At 32.7% G+C, this 26,139-nt stretch overlaps 1 long non-coding RNA gene across 3 annotated transcripts; it reads right to left on the reverse strand.

Annotated features, from left to right (window-relative positions):
* Nucleotides 1-1,022: 1,022 nt before the first annotated feature.
* On the reverse strand, nucleotides 1,023-26,139 carry LOC133182395 (uncharacterized). Of its 3 annotated transcripts, XR_009720543.1 has the most exons (9): nucleotides 26,081-26,139; nucleotides 19,562-19,671; nucleotides 11,750-11,846; nucleotides 11,124-11,228; nucleotides 2,535-2,718; nucleotides 2,232-2,351; nucleotides 2,030-2,128; nucleotides 1,749-1,931; nucleotides 1,023-1,160 (listed from the first exon to the last, which is right to left on the reverse strand). It is a non-coding gene; the product is annotated as an uncharacterized LOC133182395 (long non-coding RNA). The 3 variants fall into 3 exon arrangements; XR_009720544.1 differs by lacking the exons at nucleotides 19,562-19,671; nucleotides 26,081-26,139 and adding an exon at nucleotides 14,152-14,245; XR_009720545.1 differs by lacking the exons at nucleotides 11,750-11,846; nucleotides 19,562-19,671; nucleotides 26,081-26,139 and adding an exon at nucleotides 14,152-14,245.

The following is a 26,139-nucleotide window of genomic DNA, read 5'->3' on the forward strand; positions in this document are numbered from 1 at the left end:
GACATTTTCTATATAATTCCATGTAAAAGTCTTATGCCCCATTGTGTCCCCACCCTTCTGCCAGGGGTCATTAGTTGATAAAACTTCAAGCTACATTACCTGAGTATGCTTCTGTATTAATATGACTTGTCATGGCTTTGCTGTTCTGGAGAATAATTTTTCTGGCCCACTCAGACCTGTTTAACTTTTCTAACTGATGTCAGTATTCTAGAAGTTGTCAGTATTTTGAGCAGTTTGTCAGTAAAAATGCAACTCAGCTTATTAGACATTTTTATATGAAGAACCCCTTGTTATACAAATACTAAGCACTAACTATGCAAGTCACCGTATGCTGTCTACTGTTGCTTACATATTTTACATTTGCCGTAATTATATTGTTTTTAGATCATTTTTGATAAGACCACTTCAATCAACAAGCTTCTTTATCAAACTGATTGGCAAATTTCGGGAACGACTCTGATTTTTTCCGTCTTTAGGGAAAATCTGTACATTTTCAACGTGAATCTGTACAGCACTTTTTTACTCGAAGATTCATGGAAAATACTAAAAAGCTGTACAAGTAAACAACTCTGCCCATTGTTTCTGGAGAAGATTTTTTTAAAGATGCCATCAAATTTGCACTTATTTTTGATTATATCCCCTTAAAATAGGGTGATGCCTTTCATGTGAACAAACTTGAATCCCCCACCGAAGAATACTTTGTGGCAAGTTTGGTTGAAATTGACGCAGTGGTTCTTGAGAAGGAGCTGAAAATTTGAAACAACAGTGACGCTGGAGATGGACAATGGACAAACTTTGATCAGAAAAGCTTACTTGAGCTTAAGAAAGTTCTGTTTTCAGCTTTATTACCAAGATCATTAATGGTATCTTCATCACAGCTTTTTTCATCGCTTGAAGGATGGTATGATTCATCATCATTACCATCATCATACTCGTCTGCTTCATCACTTAAAAGTGGCCCTGTATCATGTCCTATTTAAAATTATAAAAAAGAAATTATCATTTTAAGACTGTTCATTTTTATGGGGTTAACTTTTAATTTGTAACATCCAAACAACATCATAAATATAGATTACCATTCTCATTGACAACATCATGACTGCTGCTTTCATTTACAAATGATTGGTGTGATTCCTCATCCTGCTCAATTGCAAAAGACTCTGTCAAAACATTCAAATTAGATATTAAATTGGAAAATAACACTTTTCTTAATAAGTAAGATTCAAATTTATGAATACAATAGGGGTTATCTATTTTTTTCTTTTTGCCTTTACTACGCATGCAAAGAAGAGTCCCATGGGCTACAACATTTCCCATGTAAAAGAAGCTTTTCTTAATCTTTATAAAGAGTTTTTCTCCTTAATTTTCTCATGCAAAATTGTGAACTCATATTATGACCCTATCCTAACTCTAAAGGGTCTCTGAATCCACTATCCCCCCTTTTGTGGTCCAGTTGTTCTTAAGAGGATTTGTAAAGATTTTAACCAGTACATAAATGTATGTATATATTTCAAGGTAAATCTTTGATCCCCTATTGTGGCCCCATCTACCTCAAAGGCCATTTTTTGAACAATTTAAAATCTTTATTACATCAGGAAGCTTTCACATAAATTTCAGCTCCTGATCAGTAAAGTGAGAGTATTATGGGCTTTGAGAAGAAAATACATATTATGGTTTAATTTGACCTCCAAATCTTTTTTTCTAGTACCATAATAGTGTACGATACATTTATTAACTTGACAACATACCAATCTTCTCCTGGATTTTGTATGCTGGTGAGCACAGACTGGGCTCACAGTTTCCAGCAAAGTTATCAGCTGTAACTCTAAACTCCCACTCTGAGTCCTGAGGAAGATCAGTGACAGTAAAGAGGGGTCAGTGCAGGGGTACTCATTTCTCTGTTCCCTTAAACCTCTCTTCTACAAGGTAGTCTACAAAGATAATCAATATTATCAACTGCTACAGTGTTTATGTGGTTTTGAACAGAGATCAACATTTCCCTTTTTTTATTCTACTTTTAAATTAGTACCTGTAATTTTACAGCCACCATTATGTTTAGGTGGTTCCCATTTCAGATAAGTTATAGAATTGTTGACAGCCTCTGGTACACCAGGTGGCAAAACCTTGGCTAAAATAAAAGTTTAAAAACGTGAAAGAAAAAATAATCGAAAATAAAGTACAATATGGTAATTGTTTTTTAAAATGTTATAATTTTTTTCATATATACTTACTGTATTTGGGCTTGGGAGTTATGGGACCAATCACATCACTAGACTCACTAATTTAAAAACCTTCAAGATTCTTGGCCTGTATGTGGAAGTTGTATTCCTTGTCCTTTTTTAATCCCTTCACTGATGAAAAAACTCTCAAATTCAAGTTTTGTAAACAAAACAAATTTCAAGAATCACTTTTGTAAAACATCTTTTCACAGTTTTCAGCCATAATATACTAATTACATGCAACAAAAGGACATGTAAATCCACTTACTAGTTCATAAGAAAGATACATGTGTCAACAAGTAATCAGTTACTCACCCTCATAAACACACTCATCTACTGGGTATTCATTAGCCTGCCTCCAGTGGTGGGGTCTTCGTATTCTATGACATATCCTATAATCTTCTTAAAACCATCATTTCTTGGTTTAGTCCAAGAGAGAGATTGACAAAATCTTCATCAATGTCGAAAACACTTGGATGTCCAGGAGGATCACAACAAGCTGAGGGAAACATTTAATATTTTCAAAATTTTTCAACCCAGTTCATCATGCAAGCACAAAGACATTCTTTTAATTGTATACACCAATCAATGCTCGAATCTTAACATATCCCTTCATATTGAAACGAAGTCTTAAAGTTTGGAATTCATTTGATATCTAACAATTCATGTTCAACAGAATTATCACTTCACTTCAGCTTAGCTTCAGGGGAGAGATCAAAATTCATACACATCTACAAAAACTAATCAATCACCTGAAAATGAATTTCTTTGGCTACCACTTAAATATTTAGATGACTTGCAAAATAAAGTGGACAGACAGGACAGTATATATAGCTTGAACGAATAGGGATATACTAAAATACTTAACTAAATGTGCATTCTCAACCAAATTTGTGCACAGTGCACTATTCAAAGAATGTCCATACAAAGTAGTCAAAATACCAATCCCAAAGATCTTGAACTTAGCATTTTACAATTTTTTCCTCATAAAAATAGATGAATTCAAAATTTGATGAAAAATATTAATGCTCTCAAACTAGGAATAATTAACATTTTTGGTGGAATGGCTCTGTTCAATGGTACCAGTTATGGAAGAAAAAAAATGCTGTTGTTTATTCTTTATCACAAAACACATTGTATTTAAAAAAAAAATTCATTTCTTTTTTATTTTAAACATTTTTTCCTTTATATTCCCACAAAAAACTTTAATCCACTATTGTTGTGCCACTCTACGGGTACCTCTAGGAACCATGATTGAGAAAAAAATTGTACAGCACTTTCTGAGGATAACAGCTAGGACATTAATATCACTAATCAATGTCCTGTTGTGACATACATTCCAATGAAAAACTTCAATCCTTCATTGTAGCCCTATCCTACCCCACTGTAGATGCACTTCATTTATTTATTTTTAATTACAAAAAGACAATTGAACAAACTACCATGTTATGACTGCATCTTATTATGACATTTTTTTTATATGTTGATGTAAAAAAAATATTGATTCCATACTGGTTCCACCTACCCCATTAAGTCAGATTTGAACATGCAAACTTGAATCTATACCATGTCAGGACACTTCCACATAAGTTTCAATGGTTTATAAAAAGGAGATTTTTATATGAATCAAATTTTCACTGTTTCATAGCTACTTCTCCTTGAAAAGTTGGTCACCATTCATTTAAACAAATTAAAATTGCTAAGTGGTTCTCCAGAAGAAGTAAAATGCTCCTGAGCTTTTGAGTAGATTTTTGTCTTAACCTATATTTCCACTTTTGCATAATGTTTTAGTTCTTACAATAAATTTGGATTCTACAATACCCATTAAAATATATTCAGTTAAAACTCCATGATTAAATTCCATACCAAAAGCATTAAGTGAGGAACTACTGTATGTGTACTTAAAAAAGCAGGCTTCATATTTTAGGGGGCCCTTGGCGCAGACAACAATGCCCTAATTCATGAATACCACTAAGAAATCATTTATAAATACAATATATGGTACAGACATTTATAGCGCTAATTCATGATGTCGCCAACACCTCAAAACCCAGTGATTTCGCTAAATTTTGAATACACTATTTTATGGACACATACAGTATATTTTGTGGCGGAAAGTTTTTTTTTTAGAAGAAAATGATCATTTCTTTCTCTTTCAAAGTATTTAAAGTATGCTAAGTTTGGATTCCTATTTTTCCATGCAGCCTACACACAGAGTTATTCTGAGCCATGAATTGTTTTATGCTGGTCCTAAATTATATATCAAATAAAATATCATGAATTCTATCATTATATTTGATAAGTATAGCAAATATATTGTGAAAATCCAGGAAAAAATAGCCGTAATTTAAATTAAGCTTAAAATTAGCACTATTTTGGTAATATCTAAAAATTAACATCACAGACCCCCACTTTTAATTTTCTTTTCTGAATATATAAAATACTTTTAACCATTCTTCTTAAATTCAGTAAAATGTCATTACTTTCAAGATATTTTATTGCTTGATAAATTTTTTAATGCCAGAAAAATATTTTCTGAGTGCAAAAAGGTCAAATAATTGAACTTGCGAAGTAATTTGAAAATTTTTTGTTGTCACAAATTTTAATACACCTATATATTCAAGGTGAAATAAGACTGTGTTTGTTCCCATAATTTATTTGAAAAAAATATTGGAGGAAAAACTTTAAAAATTGATTTATGTGTAAGACGTATTTACAGTGCAAAAAAGTCAAACTAAATGCTCAATAGCGCCAAGAGAAGCACATTAACCCCTATTATTTGTTTTGATTTTTAATTAAGCTAGGTGTGTAGATTCTAAAAATATACTTGATAAAAGATTCTCATTACTTTTGAATTTAAAATTTCAAAATTATGCTTTGTAAAGTAGAAATCTGGTGTCTGATTATAATCGATAACATTGAAACACTAGAAGCTGATTCCAAACATTGATCAAAAATGAAAATAAACCAATGCAAGGAAACTCACAACATCTGTGTGATAAATGTATACAGACAGGGAAACTCACTACATGTGGGTAAATAATGCACTCTGGCAAGGAAACTCACTACATGTCTGTTAATAATGTACTCTGGCATGGAAACTCACTACATGTGTGTTAATAATGTACTCTGGCATGGAAACTCACTACATGTGTGTAAATAATGTACTCTGGCAAGGAAACTAACTACATGTGTGCAAATAATGTACTCTGGCAAGGAAACTCACTACATGTGTATGATAATTTTAAACAGACAAGGAAACTCACTACGTGTGTGTAAATAATATACTCTGGCAAGGAAACTCACTACATATGTGTAAATAATGTACTCTGGCAAGGAAACTCACTACATGAGTGTAAATAATTTACCCTGGCAAGGAAACTCACTACATGTGTGCAAATAATGTACTTTGGCAAGGAAACTCACTACATCTGTGTAAATAATGTACTCTGGCAAGGAAACTCACTACATGTGTGTGATAATTTTAAACAGACAAGGAAACTCACTACATCTGTGTAAATAATATACTCTGGCAAGGAAACTCACTACATATGTGTAAATAATGTACTCTGGCAAGGAAACTCACTACATGTGTGTGTAAATAATATACTCTGGGAAGGAAAATCACTACGTGTGCAATTATTATCCTCTGACACGGAAATTCACTACATCTGCGTGATAAATTTTAAAGTTAAAGATAGAAACTCAAAACGTCGACACAAATACTGAGGTATGTGATTAATGCAGAGATTATTAGATACTGTACGTAGCATGAAAAAAATTGCTGGCTTCACATCAATGTTACTATGGAATGAAGGAAAAAAATATACTACATGTTTTGTCTTTGATGAAAAAAGAAAAAAAAATAAAAAAGATAGAAATAATGTTATATTGTAATATATTTCAATACAAAATTCAATATTGCAATGTATCCAAGGTATTGTAATAGGATTTTTAATTTGCAATACCTAGCACTTAACTATGAACACAATGAGTGATTTGGCAATGTTAAAACAAACTACATTTCCTTTGCAGTAAATTCATCATCAACTTGTTCCTACTATGGATAAATTATATATGGCTCAACTAGTATTATAAACAATGAAAGTATATCCCTGAATAGAAAATAGCAAAATTTATATTTTTTTCCCTAAAAATGTATGTCTGTAACATGAATATATTTCATTCAGAATGAAAGTAATAATAAAGAAATAATCCTTGAAATATTATGTTTTTTACATTATGTCAAAAATCTTGACGCGAGCCCATTGCAGAGGTCTGAGAGAGGAACGAACGACTACTCTGCATAGGAGATTGGTAAACAGCAACCCCCCCCCCCCCCCCCCCCCGCCAAACAAACAAACAAACAAACAAACAAAACAAAAAACACGATATAATATCTAATCATAATATTTAACCTCCTGGGGTAGTGAACTCTATAAAACATGTTTAGTAGACTTATCTATAATGCATATCATAGAAGAAATATGGAATCAAAATAATCATCCCAAATTAAACATACATGTATTAGACCATTAGAGAGAATCTAGGTATGTCACTCCAGTTTGTTTACTTTGTACCCCATTGGTTTTTCTGAGTTGAAATCATGTTTTTATTTCAAAATGAAATGCCATTTCACATTCTTTTGACATATAATTCAGTTGGTCTTTAATTTGATGAAGCTTTTAAATTGGATTTGCATCTCATAAGAATCCTACAATTTATTCTCAAATACAAATCAATCAGTGTTTTGGAAAATCCTTAAGTAAAAGCAAGAGGCCACTCAATCTCATTCATAACAGTATGTCACTTCTTTTCATATCCATGCTCAATACATTTCACTCTGATTCTTATTCTTCATAATTTCAATACTTTGCCGATGCTTCATTGTGTTAGCAATGTATACCAGTTCTTCTTACTTTTATACTAATTCCAGTTCTTAACTACTGTAACATTATTTTTAAATTTGCAAATTAAATCTCTGTTACAAATATCAATTTAAATATTTTTGTTGTAGGCAACCAAGAATTCAAGTAATGTGAGAAAAACAAAATGCCAGTAATATGTCTTCAATTATGTCATAAAAAAGACTCTGGCCATCCGAACCGAGCAGCATCCAATCTTATAATTATGTGTTGATACTTATAAGTGTTATCAAATCGGACAATTTTTAGTAACCGGTTACTCGCTTACTTTTCCGATCAAGTAAACGGTTACACAGATGGATTTTTTTTTTTAGACCTTTAAACATCCTTGCTCATGGTATGTATTCAATAATAACTGTAATATATGTAATGTCATTACAATTTCCATGTTTAACATTTACATACTGGCCAATATCAAACGCAAATGCACTGTAGATGCATTTCATTTATTTATTTTTAATTACACAAAGACAAATTAAAGCTTCTAAATGAATTTGTTCTTGAATATCCTGTAATAGTTGGCAATTTTTGCGGATGTCCTAAATATAAACTTACTTTAGTTTTGTTTCTGTGTATGTTAATTTCATTTTACATATTTTACACCTTTCGGATTTAAATTCTTTTAAAACATTTCGGAATCTATGCTTTTGATGGCTGTGGAGGCATCTTGTTTAAAATTAATCCTGTACTGCGGACTAGCACAGTATAAGTGAGGTAATTATAATTAACCCAGGTTTTCTACATTGTATACCGCTTGGCAATCAAAGCCATCGATTAGATAAACTGTGAAAACTAAGTGTTATCAAAACAAATTGGTCATGTTTGTGAAACGCTAGATCAAGTCTAATGTTAAATAACGGTAAATAAAATGGTAGAGGTGTACATTCATTTCTGAACAAAATAACATTTCTTTTCTACTTTTGTCTATATATCCGAGTAACTGAGTAGCAGTTTTACTATCTGATACTCGCATTGTTTGCCGATTAACCGGTTAACCAGGTACTCGTTGACAACACTAGTAGAAATGGTTAAAATGGCATCACACAAAATAAAGATAAATTAATTATTCAAACAACAGGGAGTAATACAGTAAAACATGCTTACAATAGCAAAGAGCTGAGGACCAAAATATTTAATTCTTTATAAACATAAACTTTCCATTTACAACACTTTTAAATCTATGGGGAAGGAAATCACTTCAATGTAAGCATACAAATTCATTTTAAGCATGTTTGCTATAACAATGTTTTGGCTGATTGATTTGAAAATTTTATAAATGGTTCTTCAATGATGTGCACAATTTAGGAGACACTGCAACAAATGGAAGCTAGACCACTGCTCCTTGATGAAAATATATCCTTGTTCGTAACCTTATTATAAATCTAGCTTAATAGTCAGACTGGGTGAAGCCTATCTTTATGAAGTATTGATGGTGGCATTACATAAAATTAAAGGCCTGAAGGCCTGAGAGACGCATCGCACTGAAGGTAGAAAACTCAAATTTTTTTACTCAGAAAAATTCGACATACATCTTGAGGGAACGAAAAAAAATCAGGAATAAAAATAAAAATTAAAAATATCATTTCTTTGAGGTTAAAAAAAGATTTTGAGTCGTGGCATTTTTTTAGTCGGTCGGAAGAGGGCAAACAAACATTTTTTTAAAGATAGTCTGATATATCAATTATAATTCATTGATATTTAAATTAATCTATAATTGATTTTAATTATACTTTTATTTTTTTTTATTCTTTCATTATAAACATAGTAGAAAGATGAAATAATGAAAGAGAATTTAGAAATGAATGATTATTGAATAATTCTATATAATTTCATATCTGAATTTTTTTCCGTTTCTTTCATTATGAGCATTTTTTTTTAAATATCAATACTTTGTCTTAGACTAGTTTTATCAATCAAAATGACATAATACGTAAACCATAGTGGGATACATGAAATGTTCATATAATTCGGACTGAAAAAAAAAAAAACAATCGGGAGTGGTATACGGTATACTATGAAACACGTTTCCTCCGATATTTTCGATAAAATTAACTCAAAAAGCCTATGTTTATATGGTATTAGTAAACCTATAAATTGAAATCCACTGTCATTGCAATTTTTTGTCAGATATTTTATCATACTCAACTGACATTTTACCAAAAACCGATCATTTCACCGTTTCATGTCACCCTTCCTCGTGGAATTTTTTTCCCAAAACAGTCTAGACGAACTCCAAAAACAGCTTTGCTTTTCCGGAAGTAAGAAATTGAGACTGAACAAGACTCCGAAAATAGAGTCCGCGCATGCGCACACGCACAAAAAATAGCGATTTTTCAGCAAAAATGATGGGTCTACAAAAACTGTCTGTGCAAAGTTTTGGAAAGCATGGCAATTATGCCAGTACTCAGAAATGCTAAATAAAAGACTTCGGAAGAGATCGTATTTGTCAGATTTTTGATTTTATTTGCAAAAAAGGAGATATTTACTTTCAAAGTTGACGTTTGAAGTCAGGTCAATTACAGAGAAAATGATACGTTTGAGAAGTAAATATGCATAATAAAAGGGATATATATGCTAAATGGGACAATACATATTGTAACTGTTAAAAACTTGACTGAATTTTACACATATATTAGCATTCCGGTATTTTTATTTGTGTACGACATCTGAATTGAACGCGTAAGTTCTTACCATGGTTATTTACCGATTTTTTTTAATCACATACAAACAGATATTATTATGAAAACATTTTTAAAACTATTAGCTATCAAAATGAAATCTTTAAAAACCACTCTTCTAGAAATTAAGGTCACAACATGTCTTCTAAATATAAACCTGTGAATATCTCTGCTCCGTAGTGAAAAATGCACATTTTCTAATTAAAATACATACAAGCTGGGTGTCTTCAAAAACAAGTAAAAGCACCTAGATATCGTAGGAACAACATTAAATTTAAATCAAGGAGACAATAAATCAAATAAGAAAATAATTCTTACCGGCAGTATTGAATTTGATTTTGTATAATCCAATTTACTACTATGCAAGAGTTTGAAGCAATAAATAAGTCAATATCCACAAAATAATTTCATAAATATAATTATCCATTCAACAAAAATTAAAGTAAAGTCACAATGCACTAAATACAACCATTATGCAGCCGTATATTTGAAGAAAGCGAACGACAATCCATCGTTTGTTTACATTGGACGCCATTTTGCCGCAATGCATGATGGAGCCAAAGACTTCGTTTTCGGAGTTCACGCCGTTTTTAGAGTTCGTCTTGACTGCGAAAGGTGGCCCTTGTTGCAAAAATTTATTCAGTTGAACATCTTACTATTCGTTTCATCAAGTGAAAAAATAATGATATCCCTTCTATTTCTATAAAAACAACCATCTTGTTCCTACTGTTAGTGATGTTTTATAAAATAAAATTATTGTATATTTTTCTCAGATATTCATACAAGCAATGTCGTATTACAAGGCCTAATAATTTATGGCAAGAGCTGTTGTGATGTAAATAGATCTTACTCCGCGTAGCACATGTTTGTTTGTTGTTGTTTTCTCTCTTTCTCTATTTTTGTTTTGTTTTGTAATTGTTTCTTTTTTGTTATCTTTGTTGCTTTCAAAGTATAAACAACATATATATGTGAGATTTTATGTTATTTGGTATTTAAAATAGACAATGAATATCACCAACTTGTCAATATACATTTGCTCTTTTTTCAATGGCGTATTTAGAATCAATATTGTGGAGTCCTTTGTCGCCGCAGTAATTGAAAAGAAAGAAATGGGGGTCGACTGCAATGAGGCCACATCGCTGTTAGGGATGCGCCTCAAAAAATAGTTTGTGTCCAAAAACATGTGAATAAACATGATAAATATTAAATCCCTCTTTATGACATTATGATATCATGAAATTAGCTTAACAGCTTAACAGACTGGGTAGTGCAACTTGTATAATTATATTTATATATATTACCTGAATTAATCTCATCATCATCATCACTGTCAAATGAATTTCCATTGAATTCCCAACTAAAAGGGTCTGATTCCACTTCCACATCTGAGCTAGCCATTTGGATGTCTAAAACATCAAAGCATTTAGATTCAACATCACTTTTTAAAAAATTAAAACTGTCTTCAAACAAGAGGCCCATGGACCACGATGCTCACTTTGGTCAAATAGGTTCAATAAAAGACTTACTTATAGACACAAAATATTACAAAAAAATTTATCAATTCAGATTCTGAGATCTTATTTTCCAGGTATAAGTCTTCTGCTAAATGTGTCTTTGTGTGACATCATATTGTAACTAGGGGATTGCTCTAAAATCAGCCCCAGTATTTCCAATTTGTTTAAACATCATTTATGTTAAAAATTATACAAAAAATATTTTTTGGAAAAAATATACAAACTTAAATTTAAATAGAGATCAATCTGGATTTTAACTTTTTTGCACAAAACTATAAATTAAGAGCATATAAAATTATAATCATGTAATGAAAAAATATGAAATTCAAGCAATATTATCATTCTTTCTACATCCATCCACTTTACAAAACAAAACCACAGATGTTGAGAGTAAATTAATAATATAAACTTACTTTTATAGTCTGATATAAATTTGATCTCAAAACTTTTTTGGTCAAAGCCAGCCTGGCAGTAAAAATCTGCTTCTGACGAAGGTGACATTCGTCTTCTCTGAAAATAGATGTGATCAGGGAATACATAAGCTTTAATTCATAACATACTATATAAATGGTGCCTGTTTTGGAGGGTAACAAATGAAATTGACACCCTTTTGAAAACCATTGTTAACCTTTTGTTTTGTCATTGAAATGATCCCTCCTGAAATATTTTATCGACCAAATATTAGAAGATTTTTTTTAAATTTTAATCAATTCTTTGCCTGTAATCAAATGACCACCAAAACTTGTGTTGGATCTAAGGGAAAACAAGTTTCTTGGTTGACTAGTGATACTTTTTACAAAAAAGTTAACTGTTTATTGAGTTTTTTTAAAACATATAAACATAGGTAATCAAAGATTACAAAGCTCAATGAATGGTACATGTGTATCTATAAGTAAGGTAAATCTTGTACCAATTTTGTGCGAGATCAATTATCAATGCAAGTTTGGTTAAAGTAGGACTTATAGTTGCATGGGAATAGACCTGCTCGTAAAAACTTTAAACTTAAACTGTTTACTCATAAAGAAAATGTAGGTCAGTTCCAGCATCCATAGCATGTCTGGTAGTGTCCATCCCTAGTTTCGTCATCCATGCAAGTTTAATCATAACATGTCATATAGTGATAGAGCTACTCCAAAGACATTACTCTGGTCACATATCTGAAAAATGTAGGTCAGATTCAGCATCCAAAGCAAGTCTTCTTGTGTCCATCTTTAGATACATCATTCCATGCTAGTTTGGTTCTGGTAAGGCTAATAATTACTCATCTGGAAAATAAAGGTTAGATCCAGCATCCAAAGCAAGTCTGGTAGTGTCCATCCCTAGGTGCATCCTCCATGCAACTTTGGTTCAGGTAGGGCTTAGTTACTTGGAAATGCATGGACTTGCTCCAAAAACTTTAACCTGGTCACTCATCTAGAAAAATTTAGGTCAGATCCAGTATCTGAAGCAAGTCTAGTATTGTCCATCCCTAGATGCATCATCCATGTAAGTTGGGTCCAGGTACGGCTTATAGTTACTTGGGAATGGACTTGCTCCTAAAACTTTAACCGGGATGCCGACACAAACGAAAATCAATAATTATGATTTGCCATCTAAATCACATGAATGTTCAATTTCAAGTGTGATTTACAACATTTTCATAATTTTATTCGGTAAACAAATAAAAAAAATTACAAATTCATTTTTAATGGACCCAAATTATAGCTTGTATAGCCACTGTATTAGTGTAAAATGTGCACTGTGCCATTTGGCTGACCCCACAAAATGCAAGAAAGCCTGATTTTCTAGTTTGTAAGTTCATTGCAGTCTGCACTCTTGGTATTCGTCATCGAAATTAAATGATACCATGATGTATCATATAACAAGAGGCCCAAGGGCCTTAACGGTCACGTGAGTATAAAACAATAATCCATAGAGGATCCATAGAGTATAAAATAAACTGATAGAACCTTAATTTGTTGCCCAAAAGCAAGAAAAATAGGATGATCATGATCTTCGAAATAATTAGTCTAATATTCAGTAACAACTCATAAATTAAGTTCTAATCTGTCCCCAATTTAGATTTTTTTCCTATAAGTTTTATTTTCTAATATGCCCCCACCCTACTCCCGAGGGTCATAATTTGAATAATCTTGAATCTACACTACTGTAAAACACTTTTTATTCACAAGAACTTTATTTTTGCATAATTACGTGAGACAGTGTGCTCGTGAAAATTTCATTCTCACTTATCTTAGTATTCCTAAAGATTATATACAGCAAACACATTTCGTGAATATTCTGTCTCGCTAATAAGGAGTCAGTGACTATCTCGCGAAAATGAAGTGTCCCGAAAATTTAGTGATCTACAGCACCTGAAGATGTTTCTGTATTAAAATGACTAATCATGGCTTTGTTGTTCTTGAGAAGAAAATTTTTAAATGATCTTTCATATATATTCCTAACTAAAATTTGATCACCTGTTGTGTCCCCTCCCTACCCCAGGGGGTCATGATTTGAACAAATTTGAATTTACATTACCCAAGGATGCTTCCATATAAATAAGACAAATCATGCCTTTGCTATTCTTGAGAAGAAGATTGTTAAAGATTTTTCCTATGTATTCATATGTAAATCTTTGATCATAAATTGTGGCCCCACTCTATATTACCTGAGGATGCTTCCATGTAAATATAACCAATCATGGCTTTGCTGTTCTTGAGAAAATAATTTTTTCAAGATTTTTCCTACGTATTCCAATGTAAAAATTTCATTGTTCATTATGGCCCCACCCTCCCCGGGGATCATCATTTTAAGAAATTTGAATCTACACTACCTGAAGATGTTTCTACATCAGTTTCATCTTTCTTGGCCCAGTGGTTCTGGAGAAGATTTTTCCAATGTATTCCCATGTAAAACTTTGATCTCCCATTGTGACCCACCCTGCCCCCGGCAGGGGTGTGCAATTACCATTGCCCAATGCTCAGGGCTACCAATTTTAGAGGTTGGGCTATCATAAATCTATACTGCATTAGCCTGTCGGGCTAGTAAATCTGAAACGAAAGTATATGTATATTTACATCGACTGAATTGATGTACGAATTAACTTTGTTGTAAAATCATAATCTTTAATTCTTTTCAACATATATGTATTGTGTGTTGCTATCGCCAGTCGTTTCAGTGACTGTCACAATTATATTCAATAAAAATAGGGAGAAGTACCTGACAATAACATAGTGGAAACCATTATTTGTTTTATTTATTTCAACTTAAATTTTTTTTTTTTTTTTTACCTTTTTGTTATACTTATACATGTATTGTTTTCGGTAGTTAATGGGCTAGTGATGATTGTCAACCTCGAGCTAGTAACTTCCACTAGCCCAGGCTAGTAACTAATTTTTGTAATTGCACACCCCTGCCCAGGGGTCATGATTTGAACAAACTTGAATCTACACTACCTGGGGATGTTTCCACGTAAGTTTTATCTTTCTTGGCCCAGTGGTTCTGGAGAAGAAGATTTTTAAAGATTTTTCCTATGTATTCCTATAATGTAAAACTTTGATCGTCCATTGTGGCCCCACCCTACCCCTGGGAGTTATGATTTTAACAAACTTGAGTCTACACTACCTGAGGATGTTTCCACATAAGTTTCATCTTACCTGGTCCAGTGGTTCTTGAGAAGAAGATTTTTAAAAGATGCCATTAATTTTTCACTAATTCTTAGTTATCTCCCCTTGGAAGACGGTGTGGCGCTTCATTTGAACAAACTTGAATTACCTTTACCCAAGGATACTTTGTTGCAAGTTTGGTTGAAATTGGCCCGGTGGTTCTTGAGAAGAAGTTGAAAATGTAAAAAGTTTACGCAAGACGCACACCCGCACGACGACAGATGAAAACAGATACATGTAGCAATAGGTCACCTGAGTGACTCAGGTGACCTAATAAAATCAGAGCCACCAATCAACATATTGACATCCACTGGCTAAGCAACAAACTTTTCCTCTGATGTGGTTCCTAACTCCAAAATATCAAGTCATTTTGCATGGCTGCACCACAGATTTATGAAATTGATGCATATGGAAAATATTACCTTAGGCCATTCCAAGTTTTTTCTATGTTTAGCATCCACCCATCTTTCAAATACTTCCCTACCTATTCGCAAAAAACACACAAACCAAAAAGTAAAACACAAGTCATTATAGCCATAAAAATGATGTCATTCAAAGAATATGATTCCATTCATCTATTTTTCTCATAGAAATATTTATTCTTCAGCAAAATCAAGGTATTAAATGCTTAAAATATTCCAAATATGGCATATTGTAGACAAATACTTAGAGAAATTGACAGAATTCAGTGAATCGACCAGAATAAACAATTTCAGGACTCCTGATTTTGTTTGTTTGGGTTTTTTTTTTTTTTGTTAAGGGATGTCAAAAAATCCAAGGCACACGCGGACGCTAAACATTGAAAAAACTTGGAATGGCCTTAAATGTACAATGAAATACCATAGTTACTAACAAATTCTAATTAATTATCTAGGCTCGCTCTTTGATCTCTAAAAGTTGGAATTAAAAAATGATTTTGGTTTAAATATATTTTATTCTAAATACTTGCTGTAATAGATGACAAATCTCCATGAAGTTCTAAAAACAGAAAATTTATTTCCACATATCTGTTATCAAGGTGGCAGGGGATAATTTTTCTTTTCAATGCCAAACATGTGCTGAGGGGGTAGGCATATGCATGAGGTCAATAAAAACAGATCATAGTTTGGAGCAGTTTCTTGGGTGCTAATTAATTGCACTTCATATATCTATAGCTCAAAAAATGTGTCAACGTATAACATGTAACCTACATATTAAAGTGCACATGTACCGAAAATGCACTTGGAGGTCTCCAAAGATTTTGGCTTGTTTTTCCAAGATTTGGGCTGCTGTCGCACCTATACAGCCCATCCCATTCCCGAGCAAGCAGGATAAAACACCCAGTATTCTGTAGAACAATGCATGCCCTAATGAAAATTCACCAATTGATCTGGGGCCATTCACCTTCCCTCTGAGATGCACACCACTGCTTTTCAGCTGAACTTCCTCTGCGACTGACCAAATGTCTTAGTTTCGCATTTACAACTCTATATATGCTAAGCATCAGAGTAACACCTACATGATGCACATCATTTTTCTCAGCAAGCTCTGCTACACTGCACATGTACATGTATCCCATAATTATTCTATTCATTTTTCTACATAAAATATCACATCAATCAGGGGATATCTCAGTTTTTAAAGAAATTTGACAGTGCGTACTAATCTATAGTATGAAACTATCCCCTGCCACCCAATGTCATATGGCCATAGTCAAGTCGTACACAAGGCAATTCAAATCTTAACATGTTAACATACAAACATATATGGTTTTGAGTTGACACAGATAAATGCTGTTTTTATTCTCACGGATCAAAAAGTTCCTTGATAAAATGGTTTGCTTAACGGATAAAAGTTATGTAATTGATCCTAAAAGTTTCCTTTTATTATATTTTGCTAGTTGTAAAGGGGTATATAATAAATTTATCATTATAACAGTAACTTGATCCTGAGACCCGTATTACGTCTCGTTGACAGGCGCGGATCATCAGATCAAACTAATTTGATCTGATGATCTGTGCATGTCAACTTGACATGATACGGCTCTTCGGATCAAGTTACTATTATAATTATATATATATACTGGCCTCTGTTCTTCTTTCAGAAAATATAATAGGCTCAATTTCGTTGAGTCAATAATTTGGAATATCCCATAATTATCTCTTAATTTGAATCACTTAAACATGTTAAATCAACACATACCCCTGATCGGCCGAGAATTGCAAAATTTGGTGGTAATTTGCTTTACATTTAGATTATTTTACAACGTATACTTTAAAATTTATTAAATATCCATTCCAATAAACAAAAAGAACAGATTACATTTATCGGAAAACAAATTTTTTACTGAGAATAAACATAGTTTGAAAAACTTGTAGTGTTTTGGGCGAGTAAACATGGTACTGAAGGAGATGCCTATCCCGTTAGTATATAGATCCCTGACTTAATGCATAAAATAATGATTATACGTTAAAAAAGTGTGTTATAAAATTTGCATTGTCTGTTTATGATACGGAATACAACAGATCTAGGGTCTATAAGTCAAAAAATTTATTTGTTTATTCATTTGAAAATTTTGTTACAATTCCAGGAAATGCAGACATGGCTCTTCTTTATAGTAAAATTCTGCACCAGATTTTCATTTTGCTCAGTAAAAGTTCACTTCAATTATAATGCCCTGTTCACACAGAGAGTTTAATTTGAATTAAACATAAGTTACTGCGAATTAAATTTGAATCGCATTCGCACAGGGAATTTAATGCGAATTAGTTTAATTCAAATTAATTAACTGCACATTAAATTACTTCGCATTAGCTCTGTGTGAACGCTAAGCGAAGCTAATTCGAATTAAATTTTGACGCATGCGTAATGGCACAATTAAGTCACATGCCAAATGTCTGTGGACAGATATGGATACTTATGCTATTTTTTAGTGGAAAACAAAGAAAAATTATGTTAATCACTGAAATGTGCATAGAGACTATGACAGAATGTAATATGGGTTTGCTGCGCATAAGGCGACGTGATTTGAAAATGACATCATAATAGCCTTACTGAATAGCCTTACTGTAGAAATAAAATTTTAATTCCCATTAGTTTACTTCGCATTAGCTGTAGTGTGAACACAATTTAATTTGCATTATTTTAATTCACATTATTTACTTCGCATTAATTTACTGCGAATTAAACTCTCCGTGTGAACAGGGCATAACAATTTAATGCATGTTACTGTCAATCAAAAATTGTTTTAATCAGTAAATCATGATGCAAAAACTAACATAACTTGCAGAAGTCAGCATAAACAACTTCACTAGCGAATCAAGATCCCATTCAAAAAACATTGGTAATGTAATGCAATATCATGCACTCAAGTGTATAATATATAATTTTCTTATCGGTATTGTAAAACAATTGATACCACATATGAGTTCCACATGGTGAAAAGAAGGACCCTTGACATGACTGACTTGCTAACCAGACATGACCTCGGCCACTACGTGGCCTTTTTCAGGTTAATTAGAACAATCTAACTGTGTCTTGGGACAGGCCCTCACTACAGTTAGAATCCCTCCCATATACCAATAATATAGCAGAAAATTGCAGAATCGCTCCGAAATGAGTTTGGAGAAAATTAATGAAGTTGCATTGAAAATAACAGTCAAATTAATCATAAAAAACCTTTTGAGACTGTAAATACCTTTCATCTAAAAATTTAATCCATATAATGGAAGAATTCAACACTTTTTCACCAACATTTTTTACTCGTTTCAAATTTACACAAGATGTTGACATTCAGAACTCTCAGGATATTTCATAGTAAATGCACAAAGTTAGAGTTATCTCCCGTATTTTCTTTGCTACATGGACAATACACGGAATGCATTCTATCATTAAACAGGGTCCGTAGGACATTTATCATTTTAATGATAGAACATTCTATCTATGGTCAGGTCAGTTCACCTCGTAGACCAAGTCTTGGGTCCGTATTTCACCATGTTGACCTCAGAAGAGGTAATAAATTGTTAATATTGTTAAGTTATGAGTTGTCATCAATTTATATAGGGGAGTCAGCTTGTAACAATTCTCCTGGTTACGAGTTGAATTTTGTCGTTTCATTAATATGAGTTGACCTATTGGGTTTGATCTGATCTACTCAACATGCTAGAGGTTCACGGCGATATACTTTTGACTTGGCGCTCCGAGGTATATAAGGAGCGTAGGGACGTTTAACCGAGGCTCTTACTTGTAGGAGGAGATCTGACCTAGATACGATCATACGAGGCTGGTTACGAGTTGACCAAAAACCCTTAAACAGACACTGTAACTTTTCTGTGTTTCCCAATCCCAAACAAGGATAGACTGTAATGCAGGCCCAACTGTGTTCATTGTACGTGTATAAAAAATGAATAAAACGGACACTATAAAGATTATCGTTCCGAAAAATTGACACATACAACTGACCTAGTTCGAATTTTCTCAACTAAGTGACAACTTTCCAAAGTTCACAGTACATACGATGAACTTCAAGCATCTTCTAAATTTCCATCTTCAAAAGTAACAAGAGAAGATTTTTATACTTTAAAGCTTACAAATACTTACAAAACTGTCTTTCATACGCAATGCAGTCTCAGTGATCAGTTCATGTTCATGTTGTAGGGTGTTACCTTCGCTTAACTGGTTCTTGTGAACTTCCGGTAACCAGCACATTTCTGAAACGTGAAAATCTTGTAATATGCAGGCAATATTTATGACTTTTAGAGTGGGACAGTTGCAAAGTATGATGGCAAAGGTACTTATTTTGGCCATTTTAGGGTGGGACAAGTCATTTTAACAACAAAAGACCCTACATACATAATCTATATAACTCAGTAACTGTAGGGCAGTGGCGGATCCAGAAGTGTCTAAAGATTAAGGGCCTGGGACACAAATTATAAATGCAATATTTAGCAACAACAAAATAAAAATTTCTTAATCTTTATACGAATAATTTTGGTTATAACAGGGGAGTTGGCGCCCCCCCCCCCCGAACCCCCTCCTAATAAAGGTCCCTGATTTTATTATGAATTGAGAAAAGACTCATGAATACATGTAGTTATTCAAATCCATGAAATAAACCCTCAAATCACAGGTTCCTCCTAGTTTTTGGACAATTTAGACCTGGCCTTCCATGCAAAACTGTCAAATTAATCAATATAATCAAATTATCAGGAAATTAATTAATCAATTTAGATTTAGAAAGTATGCTACATTTAAGATATAGACAGTATGTTAGAAGCATATAATATACTTTTAGTCAAGAGTGTACGGGGATTTACCCTGGATTGTATTCCATACACCTTGAGGCTGAATCAAGGGTGTAGGGGATTTACTCTGTGTTGTATTCCATACATGTGTGCAGAAGGCCCCAGTGCTTTTTAACTATGCCTTGTGACATCACAATATTTTACCTTCAGCTCAAGCTGTACATAGTACATGTATACTAAATTACACCAGCTGGCTTGCTATACAAACAAATCTTGTATTACAAGTTAGCTTGCTGCTTCAGCCTCTGAGGATGTATAGAATACAATTTACCAGAGGAAAATCTCTTTACATCCTTGATTGAATTGCAGTGGATATATCCCTGCTAGAATTACAAGAAAAACAATCCAATGCATGTCATATTTCCTTAGAAATAAAAAATGTCATGGTCAAGTAAGATTTTATACAACTTTCAAACATTTTCAGATTGCATGATATCCAAAATCATGCACGTTTAAAATTCCCAAAATTATTTCATTTAGAAAAGGAAATCACCAAATATTTTGCAACTGAATGGAGTCTATGCCCTTCAAGTAGTAGCCATCTATATCACAGCCTCAACATGGCTGATGAAGGAGAAATTTAAAGGTCATATTATATTGTATATATGTACAGGGGTATTTATGAACTTTACATTGTACTTTGATTTAATTTTCATACAAAATGAGGACGGGAAATATATTCTTTCACTGCAGTGGAAGGTATGAGACCAATTTATTTAAGACTTTATAAATCTATGTTTATGCACTGGTCCCACTCTGGTGAATAATATTGCCTAGTCTCTTATTCATGGACTATAAATTTGTGGAAACTTGAATGTAATTGATATTGCAATTCAAATTATCCTAGTAATTAAGAATACGAAGCCAAATATACTTATTAAGTGGATGTTGCATTATTTTGTATGCTTTCTGTGGTTCATGACATTATGCTGAAAATTCTTTCCAAAAAATATTTACTTGTACATACGTATGTTTATCTAGAGTGTTCCAAGAAAAAACATGTGTTGCCTGCTATATAGGCTCATAAAAGTTGCAAATAAATCTAAGGATGGTCAGGTATTTGCTGTACAGTGCATAAAAAAATCCACAAATAGGAAGGCTCTGATAGAAATTGACAATATAATAGAAAATGTTGAATATGATTTCCCTATCCTCAAAACTAAACAAAATAATATTACAATTAAATCAGAAATAATTATAATTTAATGCATGTTTCCAACAATCCTCTGAAAGTCTGACTATCCCTATGATACTGACTTTACTACACTTGAATTTAACATTCAGCTGATTTTCAAAGGAAATACTTAGTATTCAAGATATCTTTATCTAAATTCACACAATGATATATTGTGAGAACTATTCAAATGTGTCCATTTTTTTTACCTTGACTTAGCTTTTTCATTTTGCATTTTGTTCAGTTTTAAAGGAACTTTTTTTTTATCCAAATACACATACAGTGTACTATCACATGTTGGTAAGAAGTATTCAAATGTGTCCTGAATTTTTTATTGTGACCCCTATGATATTGACCCAACTATTTCAATCTGCATTTAGCTCAATTTCAAAGAAATTATTCAAGATATTTTTATCTATACACATATCTGAGATAAACTATGTCAATTTTTTTTATCTTGATCTTCCCTTTGACCTCTCTATTCCTTATTTTGCATGTAGCTTAGTCTTAAAAAAATCTTTTAATTTATTTTTATCTATGCACTTGCACTGACACATATTGGTGATAACATTTCAACTGTGTCCAAATTATGACCTGTTCCTTTTGTTAATCATTAATCTGACTATTTATTTTAGTTACAGCTCTTTTTTTTTTTTAAAGAAAGTATTCATAATATTTCTATCAAACGTACAATAACACAAAATTGGTGAGAGTTATTCAACTGTGTCATAATACTTCAAAACTTTATAAAGTTTCCTTTGACCTTGACCTCATCATTCCTCCTTTACTCTGATTTTGAACCATAGAAGCCTGATGCTTTTTTCCTTGTTTCATCAAAACTTATCCTGGGTAAGGCATTCATGTCCTGTTATAGATTTTAATTTCTTTTAATGAAGGTTGTTATCTAGAACACTGATATCTCAAATACATGGATACATGTTTGTCGAAGTGAGTTGGCACTCCCTAAAATCTTTTTTTCAGCATTCTTCATGTTTTTAACCCTTGTCATTTCCAATCTTTCTGCGAAAATTTCAAATTGTTATTAAAAAAAATGAATTGCAATGTTTATGCCTTTATAAAAAAAATTTAAACAAAATAAAAAAAAAATTTTACCTATCAACCCTATTTTTTATTAGCAAGTAATGGTACATGTATACAAGCATGTTTTTTTCCTTAGGCCGTGATGTCTTATAGATTTCATTCCAGTTAATAAATCTTGTTGATCGATTGATTGTTTGTTGTTTAATGTCCCTCTCGAGAATTTTTCATTCATATAGAGATGCTACCACTTGCTGGTGTAGGCTACAAATGTTGACCTATACTCAGCACTCAGGGCCAGTGAGGGATATTTTTCGAGCCAGCACTTACTGTGACAAGTGACCTTGGTTTATACAGTCTCATCCAAAGGACCGGTCTCCACGACCCGCAGTGGGATTCGAACCTGCGACGTAAGGATCAACTCCTTTTTCCGCGACTCTAGAGCAGACACCCTAACCACTGCGTCATGCAGGCGACAAGATATCTTATTAAAAAGTCTAATAAACTGTAGCTCTGTACATTGTATTTACCTAAAATGTGCGAATTCAATGCATCACCAAACTCGATAAATCATGATATCTGTATAACAACATATTGCTGTTTCCTAATTAATGAGAATTAGTCTGTGTATATATATAGTGCAAACATATAGTGCATATGCATGTATGCATAGTGTATATGCATATAAACATATCAAGTTTTCAAGCAATAATTACTTAAGTTGAACTTCAGTATCCATGACACTGATATATTGAATATCATGGATATGTTGAAAGGGATTTTGAAGTCCCAAACCCTTATTCTTTGGGTATTTTGCCCTGGATATCTTGAATCCTTAGATATCAAGGTTTGACTGTATTTAAAATTTTTGGAGTTTCATTGTTATTCTGCTAACCCAGTTAAGCAGGTATTACTATTTCAATCTATAATACTATATGTCTTGTTAATTCCTAACCCATACTAATTATCAGACTAGTAATCAATGACTTCCCTAAGTAAGTTGTGACTTATTGACCACTTTTGGGTACATTAAAAGTGGCAGATTCAGGACCCCCCTCCCCCCCCCCCCACTCCAAGATTTTTTTTTTTAAATTGTCATTTTTACAACATATTGCATAAATGAGATTGTCTCTTTGCTATATCCAAACACATTGTTCTGTATTATATTATATGTATTAAAAAACCCAAACATTTACTTATTGTAGTACTCTTAGATAGATTAAAGGCCGACTGAGTCATAATTTTTAATATTATACTTTCATGTAAATTAGTTGAATGTGATTCATCAAGAAACATTTGTTAAAAACACTATTACCCGCTGAATAATGAAGCCACACCCTCCAGGATAGCAACAGTCGACATTGCTTGACTACAGGTGATATTCCAAAAAAATATTGACTCTGCAGAATTTATGCGCGCAAGGTTCACTGTTATGTGATTGTTTGTTTGTTTGTATGTTGTTTAATGTCCCTCTCGAGAATTTTTCACTCATATGGAGATGCCACCACTTGCCGGTGGAGAGCTGCTAATTTTGTCCTATACTCTGCACTTACGGCCATTGAGCAGTGAGGGATCTTTTTTGTGCCAGCACCTACTGCGACATGGGACCTCAATTTATACTGTCTCATCCAAAGGACCGGTCTCCACGTCCAACAGTGGGATTCAAATCCGCGACGTAAGGATCAACTCCTTACTTCGCGAGCAGGCGCTCTAACCACTGCGCCACGCGGGCGACTCACTGTACTGTGTATTTGTATAAAACATTCAGTATGATATGAAAAATACTTCATGTAGTTGCAATTGAGGGTAACATTGAAAATTTTCACCCCAAGAAAACCATTGTCAACCTCGGCTGTGCATCGGTTGACAATGGTTTTCTAAGGCTGAAAATTTTCAATGTTGCCATGGTTACACTCAACTACATGCAGTATTTATATAATACAATCTCAAACTTTATATTACTGAGAAAGAACTTCAAGATATCCAAGGATTAAGGATATCGAGCCTCGGTTGACAATGGTTTTCTTGGGGTGAAAATTTTCAATGTTACACTCAACTTCATGCAGTATTTATTATATTATGCTGAATGTTTTTGCGAATACATATAAAAGTGAACCTTGCATGCATAAATTCTGCGCAGTCACTATTTTTGGAATATCACCCGTCATGAAGCATTGTTGACTGTTGCTATGCCGGAGGGCATGACTTCATCATTCGGTGGGTAATAGTGTTTTTTAACAAATGTTTCTCGGCGAATCAGATTCAACTATATAGCAGCAGAAATAATCTGAAAATTGAAAGCTAACCAAAATGTTAGTCTAAAAATGTTGATTTATTTTGCTCCCATCCTTTTGCATAAAGAAAGCTTGAAAATTCTTTCCATTTAACTCACATTTATCTTTTTTAATTACTAATAGTATGCGCAGTGGTTATAGCATTTGCTCTGGAGTCGCAGCTTACATTGCGGATTCGAATCTCATTGCAGGACATGGGGACAGGTCCTTTGGATGACAGTATATACCGAGCTTCTGTTTCATAGTATGCTCTGGCATGAAAAAGATCCATAATTGCTTATGGGTGCACAGGTCTAAATTTTTGGCCCTCCACCGGCAAGTGGTGGCATCTCAGTATGAGAGAAAAATTTTCAAAGGGATGGTAAACAAGCAAACAATTATTTTAATTACTTGTTCTTTAATATTAAGCAAATATGAAAGAATTTTATTTTTTCTCTTGAATATTTTGCAATTGTATCAGAGCTTGAATACTGTTCGTTATCTCCATATATTTCGTCAAACTCTTTCTTTCAAATAAACTTAACTTTCAGGAAGTTCTGGTTAAGTCAAATTACTGGTATATAAAATGTGAGATTATATGATGAAATAATTTCATTAGAGATGATGAAATAATCTCATTAGATAAGGCAACATTATTTACAATGAATTGTTTAAAACAGATAAAAAACACTAAAAAAAAAAAAAAACCCAAACAAACAGATAAAAGAACACTAAAACAAATTCACTTGTTTTAAGTAAAATATTTACATATGTTTATTTAATAAACATTTTTTAAAGAAAAGGTAAGTTCACTTTTATCATTCTTGATCAGGAAATTCGGATTATCCCTCATTCTACTTTTACAACCAGTAACTCACAATGACTTTTTTCAATATCCTAATGTTAAGTGCACAAAAGACAAACTTAGGGCCTATAATTTATTAATTTATCTGTTTGCAATCGCATTGCCTTTGACAAACTACTTTAAAATGTCGGAATTTCGAGGAAATTCAGTCAATATTAATAAATGTTATGTAACATATAAAACTGACTTTAAAGTTTAAAATAATAATTAAATTAAACACGGTACGTTATTTTAAAGTTAATTATTTCAATTAATAGAGAAAATATCCTTAGAAGAAGTGCAACTTTATTCACATCCTTAACTGAATGTCATTTCTAACAAAATAATCTGTTAAAATCATGTTATATTTTTTTTTATCAGTACTCTGGTCTTTAAGTGACTAAATAATAATAAAACATATCAAAAACAGTTAATTCGGATTTTGTACTATGTAAAAATTGTCAAAATATGTTGTTAATAACTTACTTTTACTGTTGATGTCCATTTTCACGGAAGTTACTCGTGCGCATGCGCAAAAAATCCAT

This window comes from Saccostrea echinata, unplaced genomic scaffold (genome assembly GCF_033153115.1).
Source record: "Saccostrea echinata isolate AGI-Se365-2 ecotype Australia unplaced genomic scaffold, CSIRO_AGI_Sech_v1 ptg000009l, whole genome shotgun sequence".
NCBI classification, from domain to species: Eukaryota; Metazoa; Mollusca; class Bivalvia; order Ostreida; family Ostreidae; genus Saccostrea; species Saccostrea echinata.